Source organism: Nuphar pumila, chromosome 6, assembly GCF_984573655.1.
Source record: "Nuphar pumila chromosome 6, dmNupPumi1.hap1.1, whole genome shotgun sequence".
NCBI classification, from domain to species: Eukaryota; Viridiplantae; Streptophyta; class Magnoliopsida; order Nymphaeales; family Nymphaeaceae; genus Nuphar; species Nuphar pumila.
Genome location: NC_143254.1, coordinates 133142396 through 133155413, shown reverse-complemented (window position 1 = coordinate 133155413; position 13018 = coordinate 133142396). Strand labels below are relative to the sequence as shown.

At 39.1% G+C, this 13018-nt stretch overlaps 1 pseudogene across 1 annotated transcript; it reads right to left on the bottom strand.

The window, feature by feature from the left end:
- Nucleotides 1-7542: 7542 nt before the first annotated feature.
- LOC149836319 (cytochrome P450 704C1-like) lies at nt 7543-12726 on the bottom strand (annotated as a pseudogene). The gene is made up of 6 exons (XR_016432412.1): nt 12374-12726; nt 12008-12223; nt 11292-11579; nt 10862-11194; nt 10196-10396; nt 7543-8057 (listed from the first exon to the last, which is right to left on the bottom strand). The product of XR_016432412.1 is annotated as a cytochrome P450 704C1-like (transcript).
- Nucleotides 12727-13018: the final 292 nt, after the last annotated feature.

The window sequence follows — 13018 nt, the reverse complement described above, 5'->3', positions numbered from 1 at the left end:
CTCCTCGAGACACCAATCAACTTCCTTAACTACCTGCTCTACAAACATTCCTTGTTTAGCTCTTTTTAGTGCCCACCACTTAATTCTAGGATCTATCCTATGTCTATCCCTTTTGCGGCATTGTCTAATTCTAAGATCTAAAATTAAGACTCTATGTTGTGTAGCTACACTTTCTCCTGGTATAACCTTACAATCGATGCAACAACCCCTATCTCTCTTTCTAAGTAGGAAAAAATCTATCTGACTCGTATTAACCCCACTTTTAAATGTTACTAGGTGAGACTCCCTCTTCCTAAACCAAGTGTTTGCTAAGATCATATCATAGGACAAACAAAAATCTAAAATCCTTTCTCCACTTTCATTTCTTTCTCCTATACCATAGCCTCCATGGATATTCTCAAATCCATCCCTACTAATGCTTACATGTCCATTAAGGTCACCGCCGATGAAAAGCTTTTCTCCATAAGATGTCTCTTGTACTACTCCATCTAAATCTTCCCAAAATTGATGCTTAATGGAATCATCTAAACCTACTTGAGGTGCATAAACACTAATAATATTAATAATATCCGTACCTAATACTAATTTAATAAGTAAAATTCTATCACCCTTCCTACGGACCTCGACTACATTATCTATAAACTGACGACTCATAACAATCCCTACTCCATTCCTATTCCTATTTATTCCTGTATACCAAATCTTATATCCCCAAGGTTCTATCACTTTAGCTTTCTCACCTACCCATTTGGTCTCTTGAAGACATAAAATATCAATCTTTCTCCTACACATAACATCTACTAACTCTACCAACTTACCAGTTAAAGACCCTATGTTCCAAGTGGCTAACCTAATTTTATGGTCTTGGACTAACTTCTTTACCCCCACCCGTCCAACAAAGTGAGGGAACCCTTGCCTATTTGACACCACACCCGGGCGCCGGTGTGACGCGTCGCTTCTGGGCGACGACCTAGCAACCCTTTCACATTTATCACTGCCTCCGGGCCTAGAGAGTACAGCGCGTCGCTCAGTAGGGAACGCCCCAACGAAATTCTCATATTGGTTCATTTTCATAGGATATGACAAAGTTTTTATGCTGGCTGTCACAGGCCTACCGCAACCCTCCTCCTTTATCCGGGCTTGGGACCGGCAGTGTATAACTACACAGGCGGAGTTACATTTTAGAAAATAAAAAACAGGAAAATAAAAGAAATAAAACAAGTACCCCTATTGGGTACTTGTGAAAAGACCATAATACCCCTATCGGGTATTATGGTGAATACATCTATATTTATATATATAGATATATTATTACATATGTCTTAACAAAACCATCATCCTATTCTCAAGCCAAAAATCATATAGAATGGATAAAAGCCATGAAAATAGAATTAGATGCACTAGAAATGGCCAAACACTTGGACGATCCAAGATATCCCTCCAAGTAAGAAACTTATAGGTTGTAGGTGGGTATACAAAGTCAAAACCAAAAGTGATGGGTCCTTGGAAAGGTATAAGGCCCGTTTAGTGGCAAAAGGATATGCCAAAGAGTATGACATCGATTATGAAGAAACATTTGCTCCTGTGACCCATATGACCACTGTTAGAACTTTAATAGCCTTGGCCTCCATTAGAACATGACCTATCTTTAAATTGGATGTCAAAAATGCTTTTCTGAATGAAAATCTCGTTGAAGAAGTATACATGGAAGCCCCACCTGGTATTAGTATCCCTAAGGGTAAAACTCTTCGTCTAGAAAAAGCTCTTTATGGTCTTAAACAAGCTTCAAAAGCCTGTTATGACCGTTTTAGTCATGTTATGCTTGATATTGGTTTTCAACCTTGTTTAACTGATGCTGCTTTGTTTGTTAAGAAATCTGATGCAGACATCATTATTCTTCTTCTCTATGTGGATGACATGATCATCACCGGAGACGACAAATAGGAAGTTGCAAATATCAAATCTCTTCTTAAAACTCACTTTGAAATGAATGACTTAGGTTTATTAAGATATTTTTTAGGCATCGAAGTTGCTTATTCCCCTCGGGGGTATTTGATATCTCAATCTAAATTTGCTCTTGCTATTGTTTCCAGGTCTGGAATTACAGATGATCAGAAAGTGGACACTCCAGAAGTTGTCAATGTTAAAATGAAAATTGATGATGGAGAACTTCTTGATGATCCTACTCCTTACAGACAACTTATTGAAGCTCTTTCTTATCTTTCCATTATTAGGCCAGATATAGTTCATGCGGTTCATACAGCCAGTCAGTTTCAGCATGCTCCCACCTCCGTGCATATGTGAGCAATTTTGTGTATTATTAGATACTTAAAATTCTCTCTTTCACGAGAACTCTTTTTGCCTGCTTCATCTTCATTAAATTTAATTGCATATACTGATGCTGACCGGGGAGGTGATCCCAATAATAAGCACTCAACTACTGGTTTTTGTGTCTTCTTAGGTGAAGCCTTAATTTTGTGGAGGTGCAAGAAGCAGCAAAAGGTCTCTCTTTCCTCCATCGAAGCTGAATACAGTGCCATGACAACCACCACTATGGGGGTTGTTTGGCTCAGACGATTGCTAGCGGATATGGGAGCTGAAGCAACGCAAACTTCAAAGATGTGTTGTGACAATAAAAATGCGATCCACATTGCAAGCAACCGGACATTCCATGAGTGCACTAAACACATTGAGATGGACTGCCACTATGTCAGAGATGAATACTTACATGAAACCATTGATCTGCTATATGTTACATCAGAATATCAATTAGCAGACTTTTTCATCAAGCCTCTCACTGCTCCCAGATTTCACTTTCTCTTAGACAAACTTTCGCTCATTGTACTGTAAGTTTGAGAGAGAGTGTTAAAATGTAAACTGTAATACATATATATTATTTAATATTATTATATTTTTCCTTTTATTATTTTCTTTTTCTATTTTTCTTTATTTTCTTTTTTAGCATCTAGTTCAATAGAAACTAGATATTTGATCCAGCCCTTTGGAACTTGACTGTGCAAATAACTGTTGACTGCAGTCCAACAGCTATAATAATAATTGTTGGACCGTAGTCCAACAACTATAATAAGAGCCGTTTGACACGTCTCTTTTGGAGAGCTCAAAATAAGTTCTTCTCTCTCTTCCACTTTTTTGTATATATAGGGGTGAACCCCTTCAATGTAAAGAACTATGCTTCTTAAGCATTTTGTGCATGAATAAAATATTATTTATTTTTCAAGTGTTCTTCCTTTAATACCCTTTCAAGGGTCATGCTTGTAGTATCTCCAATAGACACTTGTTTGTGAGTTATTCGTGCATTTGTTGAAGACCACCATTTCATTACATGTACAGTGACAGTCATTATGATTGTTAGGGAAAAAGACAAAACAGATAAAAAAAAGAATAAAAAGAAATAAAACAAAAATATAGAAAAATAAAGATTACAAAGATATACGTATATACTTTAAATATATATTTCTATACATATACATAAGAGTATGTATATATATATATGTTATTTTCTAACAATGCTCTTGTTTCCTCTACATAGTAGTCATTCCTGGACATGACCTGTAAAATCTATTCGCCATGTGAACTTCTAGATATTGCTTCCAATAAATCTAGGACATGAAAGTCGTAAGGTACTAGGGGCTCATCTCTGAGGTGTTAATTTACCACCTCTATCGATAGTAAATCAAGCTATTTTTTGCCACCAAAAAAAATAACAGAACTCTGACACCACCTTTGGTTCTGCTTTTCATCTTTCGTTAGTGAGAACTCTCATGGATCCAAATACCCTTAGTTTGCCAACTGGTTTGAAGATGAGTAGAATTCTTCTGTCTACCTGATGTGCTGTTTAGAAGGAAAGTGCTCAAGGGGGTGTTTGCATTCCTGATCTCTAACTCGAGGTGGATTACACGTATGTTGTGTTGAAGAGGGGTCCCAGATCAACTGGTGATTTCAGATCTCCTGTTTGAATGACTTGGATCTTTGGATGGGCCCATGTGGAGCTCCATCCTTGGATATGTAATCTGAGGGATTCAATTGCAAAGACGTAATAGTCTTATCTAATTTATGCAGGTAGTATATGTTGTCTTTCATTTTTTTGTTTCGGATAATCGTGTTTCACCTACTTCTGATACAGGTACTGCCCAGCTTTTTGAAGCTCTTGGCACAGCTCATTGTACATTTAAAGTGACATGACTCGAACATAGTGCTTGATGAGATTTATGCGTGGGTGGCATAATCTGATGATGTCACAAGAAAGCCCTTATTAGTTTCTTGGTTGCATTCAGTTACTTATCTTTCTTCTCAAGCTGAAAAAATTAACATCAATAAGCATACTCAAGGTAATAATTAGATGAATAATGTGGCTGGTAAAGGAGTACATGACAGTGATTATGCTGCTTCACACACTTCAGGCACTTCCCACCCAAACAGAAAGTGGTGGGTCTATTTCTTTCCAGGGTCCAGACTCTAAATCTGCAGTTTGATTTGAAAACTAACAGGATTGAATGGACTTTATAGATACTTCTAGTTGCATACATTCTGATGGATGTAGGTCTACATTGGGGGCCATAAACTAAGAGAAACTTGTTGAAGAGAGACTTTGAAAGGACAATATCAGGTAGAATTCTTTCCTGATTTCATATGCATTTCATCCTGGAGCATATGAATTGATAATAGATTTGCTGATTGTTAAATTAATTTTTCATAAGCAATGGGCTAATTATTTTGGGATCACAAGAATATACATATTCAGTTACAATTTGCTTCAGCACGACACTAATAAATATTTGAAGATGGTCATGCATCGGCCAGCAACTTGTGTATTGCAAGATTTTACTTCAAATCGGTCAAAAATACAACTTATCTGGATTGTGGCGGATATTTGGCCAAAAGCAGCAAAGCCCACATAATTAAGAAATGGCACAAGAGTTATTTCTTGTATTCTCAGTCAGTCTTCAAAGGCAATGAATTTGCTGTGAACATCGTCTGCAGTGAGATCATGTGGAAGACCCAAAATGAATTTCTTTTTTGGTTCATATCGCTGACCCCAATTGTTTTGGGATGAAGGCGTAGTTGTTGTTGTTGTATCGTCTGCAGTGAGAGAATTTCAGGTTCTTTGTGTGAGATTTGCAGGGTTGATTGCCTGATGCCAGCAGCTGATAGCATTTCAAAATCTTCTTTGGATTTGCATGCCAAAACCATCATCAGAGTGCTTGCTTGCCATTTATATACCTAAGCACACAAATAAATCACTTGCTGACCTGCCTATGCACGTGTTGCACCTACGTCTACAGACACGCCTGTGACTGTGCAGCCTGTGCGTGTCTGCAACAGGTTGACACAGCAGTGGCATCTGCAGCCGTCGACGGACTGACGTTGTGCGGGGGTATGTGCCTGTAGAGCTTACGGGAGCTGCAACGGTGTTGTCGACCACGCTCACACACCTTAGATCTCATGGAGCTAAGAGCATTGGCAACGCGCTCGATATTTTGCACATTTCCTGTTTACACATAATGAGCTGCTGTGCGCACTCTTGTGACAGGATTTGGCCTGACTGTGTGCTGGTGACGAGGAGCTCTGCCGCTGCCGCTGCACGTTCTGGAGCTGCAGCTACTGCCGCACCTGTGCACGAGTTGCTGAGCCAAAGTTTGCACACGCTGTGCCTATGTGCGCAACTGTCATTGAGTGCTTGCGTGCCGATTCCCTGTGCGCCTAGGTGCGCCTGTTGAACCTGCGCTTGTGTGTGCCATGCCTGCATGCATGTGGACTTGCGCCTGAGTGCACTGCACTGTAAGCACTCGAACTGTGAGCTTTGCGCCTGTGTGCACGTCACTGCACGCACCGCCTGTGGTCATGCCAGCGCCTATGCACGCCTATAGCCGCCTGTGGCTAACTGTGAGTTCAGTGCCTGCGTGTATTCGAGACTTCACATGCTTATACTGAGCCCTGTGCACAGGGCAATACTGCTGTGAGCCATCTGCGCACGTGGTGCATGCTTGTGGTGGCCACGACGTGTGATCCGTGGGAGGTTGTGAGGCAGGATTGCAACAAGTGGCGTCAGAACCACATGCTGCCTAAAGCAACTCCCATGAAGGACGTGATGCTAGAGCAGCTGCGACAGCACATGGAGACCCGGTACGGAGAGACAGCCACACACGTAGAGGCCTTGAAGGGTAAAATCTCAAGCGTGGATGGACGAATGACCGGGATCAAATCCCAGATATCTGTGCTGCAGCAATAGCTTTTGCAAATGATGACGGAAATGAATCACATTTTTGAGCTGAGGGCAAGCGGCTCGAGCCGCATGAGCATGCCCAGGACGTGCACGCTGTCATGACCTTTTTGCGGAGGACCGTGCGGTACCTAGGATGCGGACTAGGCAGGTCTGTGGAGCGGAAGCAACATGCTGCTTGAGGTGGTGCGTCCAGAGGTGGCACCGATGAGTAAAAGCAACTTGAGGGAGGCAGCTTATCGAAGGCCACCGCGTAGGAGCGGATGCACAATCGGTGCTCTCAGCACTTGGGAGGCCTAATGAGGCTATATGCTCGCTGGCAAGCAACAACTTGAAGAAAAACCACACGCGAAGCCACAAAGGCAAGCGGTATGGCAGACAATCACCAAGGAACACAAACAACATGCAAACAACACAAGCAAGCACCACGCAAACAACTGAAGCGGGGCAAAGGCACAATGTCCAAGAAATGCAACTTGTATTCATAATTGCATGATAATAGAAAAAAAAAGCCATTTTCATCTGAAGTGAGGCACGCAATCAATTGTATTTGAGTCTGATATACAAACGCCTTTTTTATGCTCCTCAATCTCATGCTACTCCTTGAATAGCAAACGCTGACACGAATATGCAAATGGAAGTACAAAGTCCATAATTAGGTATCAAATAGATGTTTCTTTCAACGTCTTTGTTTCTACTGTAAGGGCACACAAGACGGTGCTGAAATTTTCACACGGCAGAAACAATTCAGAGAAGTTCAAGTTCATAGAGAAATGGGAGCGGGATGAGACATCATAAGGATTTCTAGAAGCTGGGTTATCTTTTTGTTTGCATTAACTTTGGTTAAATTCACACGTATCTTGAGAATCATTCTCTTAAGAGAACCAAAATATCAAGTGATTGCAAACGCGCTTCTGCTATGTCTTGATTTGAATCTCTCTCTCAGTGCTTGCAAACGTGAAGAAAATGTTAACTGATTCATTAATATAGCTTCACCACATTACCTGGAAGTGGAGGTAATGTGGAGGCTCAGTCAAGATCATGCCCACACAATGGTCTAAGAAAGTCTAATTCAAGTTCAAATCTATACCCAACAAGTTAAACCAGACTCCTGAACTACCAAGCAGTCCGTTTTGCCAAACCCACTGAATAGCATAAGAATGAACCCAGTCAGTTCATGTGGGACCCAAGTATTTAAATTTGATTACAATTAGGCATAATGGGAGCAGCTATAAGGGTCCTGAACTCTGATAATTCAACTAAAGAATAAGGAGTTCATGAACTTCATAAACCTCCATGTGTTGGAAAAAAAAAATCTTAATTACTGTTTCAGCATACAGAGATTAAATACCAGTTATTACGCTGAATATGACTAGCAGTCTAGAATATATACAGAATCAGTTCAGGATCCAAAGCAATGTATCCCATTCATGCAACCCAAAATGTATTGCCAGCAGTACCAATAAACTCGCTATATAGACTGCCACCCATTCTAGTTGATATAATAAGCCTGCTAGATCTAAGGAAAACGACGAAAGAAAAAGGTCTTTACTGCAAAGTTTCCGTAGATTGGCAACACTGGAAATAGTTTGCTTACATTTAATCTAATGTACTTTAATGCAACTAAACTTCAAAGAAGCCGGTGAAATGCACGAACACGGAGGCCTTGATCGATGTGAAGTGTGAACATGGGCTTGTAAGTCGCCTCTTTATGTGGATCGTTCAATTTGAATTTGAAGAAAGAAATAAGAAGCGCAGCGACTATCTTCATTTGCCGATAAGCGAAATCTTTACCCAAGCATATTCGAGGACCAGCCTGTGAAAATGTACACAATTTTTCACAAACTTTTTCTAAAGCTAACCCTCTAACATAATATCTCTAGTGTTTGTGAGTGCAAGAGAGAGAGAGAGAGAGAGAGAGAGAGAGAGAGAGAGAGAGAGAGAGAGAGAGAGAGAGCAATGTAGCAAGTAGTGCACCAAGAGGAAGAGCATCTTAAAAACTAGTGTAGCATATATGATGACCTTGAATCTATGAAAAAATATGGCACTTTAAAAGAATTTTACCTTTATTCAAAGATACAAGCAAACAGATTACATCTATATGTATAAATTGAAACTCTTGATTGGAATAAGAAACTTATTAGTCAAAGAACTTAAATTGCCTATTATGAACAAAAGTCTATTAAAATTCCTACTTGATGCCAAACAGTAAATTCAATGAGTAGCAAAACTACTGAAGCCAAATGTTACCAAAACAAGATATCTACACTTTAAAACAAAATTTGAGCCAGAAACAATGATTTTTTTTTTAACTCCTTAAAGTATCCTTCAAATGCCCTACCACCATATATTCCTAGATATCAGAAACAGGTTATGCTTGTTTGAAGTTAACCTTCTATTTGGATCATATTTAACCTTGTTCCTAGAAGCATGAGGTTATCTACTTTGCATCATCATTGGATGACAATTGGGAGGAAGTGACATTCACATCTTCACAGGATTGTCTCACGTTGTTTATACTTCATTGTTCTGAAGGCAATTGTAGGATGCATATGGAATGCGATGTATACAATTTTTATGCCTTTTCTCATCCTATTAAAAGAAGAGAAGCAGTGCAGAAATAAGTCTTATGAATAAGATATGGAACTATTATTGGTTATAACGTGCTAAAAGAAAAATTTAAGGACAATAGAAGGATTGAATACAATGGGTAGAACCAATGTCAAACACCAGTGAATGTTGAAAAGTGGAAACAACAACAAAACTAGGTAATTGTAACAGAAAACTATGTTAATAATAATAGAAGTATGTGAAAGAATAATTATTGTGGAATTAAACCAAGCTTGAACCAACAGCAAAAGGGAACAAACAAATGGAGAACTGTTCCTCATTCTATGTCACACAGACTCCATTTTGACTGCCATTCTGTATCCCTTTATATACAAGTCATAATGTTAATTATGGCCGTATCCCTGTATCTGCAGCCATATCCATGTGACATAGTCCTCATTTAATTTTTAGCTATAGCATTTTCCATTTTTTTTCCATTTTTATTTATAAGCTACTTGTACACTTCAAGAAGCAGATTAGAAAAACAGGACCACCATTATACCCACCTATATGCATTGACAATTATCCCCTGCCTATGTAACTCTTGAAATGGTCAAATCATTGCCACAGATATCACAAATATTTAAAAAATATAGCATATAACCTATTATGATATTTTAAAAATATCAAATACTTGAAAATATTGTGATAATGATATCATGATATTTTTATTTTTCTAATTATTTTTCTGTGTTAGACATGTTTTTCCTCTCTATCTTTGTTATATTTTATCAACTTTTATATCTTTTCTTTAAACTTTATAAAAAAATAGTACAAACTACATTTTCCATATTTTTTGCTCATGTTTCAATTTATTAAATGACATTATTTTTCTAATATTTAGGACCTAAAATATCCCAAGATTTTGCCTTGCCGAGATATAACGAGGCCAATATTCATGCTTAGGGGCCAATATCACAATGCTGAACCCTACCTAACAACCTATGTCACCTGGGTATGGGTGCGGGTACAGGTACGGGTACAAAGGGTACGCCACGGCAATTCCAAAAACTGTGACTACGGGCACACGGCAATATATATATATATATATCACATAAATACAAAATAAATTCAAACTAATTATAATCTAAATATATAATATATACTGAAAATATGAAGCTATAAACTTAAAATATAATTATAAATTATAAATTGAATACAAACTTGTATGTACGGAAGGTAAAATGGCATGTCCGGGAGTCAACGCATGTCAACACAGGGATACACATGTCAGACACGGGTATGGAGGGCAAAATGGAGTGTTCGGGTACCATAGCTAACAACAGTAGTTTAGCTTAATTCTTAAATAACATGAATATGTAATAAGTACATTGAGAAACTTACATGAAATGCTGGAAATTTGAAAGGGGATTCTGGTCTGAAAACTCCATCATGGAGCCATCTCTCTGGACGGAAATCCTCTGCATCATCACCCCAGATGTACCTCATCCTACCCATCGCATAAGCTACGTGGTTGATTCCATCTCCTTTCTTCAGTTTGAATCCATCAGGTAGGATGTCGTCATGACATGCACTCTGTCTATCCTGTGATAAACGAAAACAGGTGCATACTTTTCTAGGTTATGGGGCCAAAGGAAGTGAGTATCATGACGTCTTGGATCAAAACAATGTGCATCCCAGTAAGAGGCAGAAGCCATTGCATGTCACTCAAAAACAAGAAGGCCCATCTTGGAAAGTTTGTAACCGTACAAGATACATTTAGGAATATTTTCTTTTGAAGGTAATCTAATGCCCAATAGCCCAATATTATCTCAGAAAACTGATCATCCAAACCACCATGCAAAATTTCACCTATAAAATTCCTGTTCTCTCTGTGTTTGTGTGTGTGGTGTGTGTCCATGTGCATGTGTGTGAAAGCTCAAGTCATTGAGTTTTCCTTCTTCTCTTCATTTAGAATACTCTTGACGTTACATGATGATTAAGATGTGCTGAAAAAGAAAACATCTCCTACCAGATTGTGCGTAAAAGCATGAGGATTGTAATGCTCACCACAGGGACTGCAGGGTATAATCTCAAGGTTTCATTCAAAGCAGCATGAAGATAATACATCTTTTCTAGTGCCCCTTCTGTAATTTTCTCCACAAATTTAGTAAATTGTCCCCCTTCACACGAACCAAGCATCTCCTTGACCTCCTGTTTGAGCTTTTCTTGTATGAAAGGATGCTTGCAAAGCATGTAAGTGAACCATGAAAGCGTTCCTGAGGTGGTATCTTTGCCAGCAATTAGGAAGTTGAGAATTGTATCCCTCAAATACCGATCAGTCATAGTCTCTGGATTCTTCTCGCTCTCTAAAAGAAACCTTGATAGAATATCTTCCTTCAGCTATTATTATTTCAAAACCAAGAAATAATGTGTAAAAATTTCAAGAATTAACATCATTCATTTTCACAGAAAAATGTGTACAAAATTGTATACTTACAGGCGAACTTTGATGGCAAGAAAGCTGCTTCCTTTTAGAACTGATGACTTTCTAGATGAACTCATCAATCACTTTAATATTTCCTGTGAGCGTTGCTTCTGTACCAACATTAAGAATTCTCTTAACTTTCCATAACAAATCAACGTAACGACGATACGTCAGAGCATTTGATTCATCAAAAGCCTTGGTGAATCTAGTTGCTTCATCATTAGATCCATTCAAGATTTTCAAATTGAGCCCAAATCCGACTTCGAACATCGAATCCATGGCAGATTTTGTGAATAGTTCCTGCATGAAATAGTATGCGCGCATGCATGAAAACACATACATTAAATGTTCGTATTGCCTCAATCTTAATAAAAACAGTAACTAAAAGAAAATCATGCTTATAACCATAGCTGACACAGACATATCCCGTTTTAGTATTCTAATGAGCTCTCCAAATTTGTGTTAAATCAGATTGCCTTTTATTGAGCATCAGAAGTGAGCAGCATGTTGAATTATGTTTCCTGCCAGTGCATACGTTTCCTCTTGGCATAATCGAAAAAAGAAACACCAGTTCACGTGGATACCATCCAAACACAGGCACAAATGCTGTGAACAACCATTTCTCTACTCACATGAACAACCATGGGCTGATTGGACTCTACACCAACTCATGCGGATACCATCCAAACACAAAGACACATGCTGTGAACAACCGTTTCTCTACTCACATGAATATCCACGGGCCGATTGGACTCTGCCATCTCCGAAATCCTCTGTGCCAGAGCAGCAGCGTTTCTCCGAAACACCACGCTGCTGAAATCTCTCAACACTTTGGTGGAGAACTCATAGCTTGCTATTTTCCTTTGCTGATGCCATTTCTCACCATCCACCGCAAAAATCCCTTCCCCGAACAGATCCTTCATTATCTCTTGATGATACGCCCCCTGCAATAATATTTCAATCCCACTTTTTACTCATCCAATTGGGCAACAAGGGTCACAATCCAATCTCAATTCCGTAGCTTGGCCTCAAGAAACTAGTAAGTATAAACATCAAAGGCAGAATAGATGCTAGAAATTAGTCTTGTGGGTCACCTTCACATAACTAGGAAAGTTGGTTTTCAGAACGTACTCGACGTTCACTGGGTCCGCTGTGTAGATCTCGCTGTGTGATAAGGCAAGAAACCTGACGGTTTTGTGATTGGCAACAACTTCGACATAGTAATCATAGAGCCTGTCCAAGCATCTAAGAAGTTGGAAGATGGTGCCCTTTACCGGGTGATATTCTTTGTTGCCTAAAGATTTCCCTGTGAAGATTCTCAACATGCACAGACAGAAAAGGGACAGGAGGAGTGATACTGCAAAAATTACGCCATAGACAATGTGGGAGACGATTGCCATCTCTCTCTCTCTCACAGGTGAAGCTATACAGACCCGGAATATCAGAAAGAAAAAAAAAAGAAGAATATCCAAAGAGAAGCTCATGTCTTTTTTGTTTTGAAAAGAATAAAAAAATATTATTAACAGATCCAGAAATGACGATGAGCCCATATACACGAAGTCAACATGGCTTTTGCCTCTTCACTGTTTGTAGAGGCTTATCACGATCTTGCGGTCACCATTTGCCCAAGAATTGTTTTTGATCATGCGCCACTAATCTTGGAATTTGGCAGGGACGGTTCAAAGACCGGTGGCTCACAGTCTCTGTTCGGTTTCAGCTTGGGTCTTGATATAATTTGG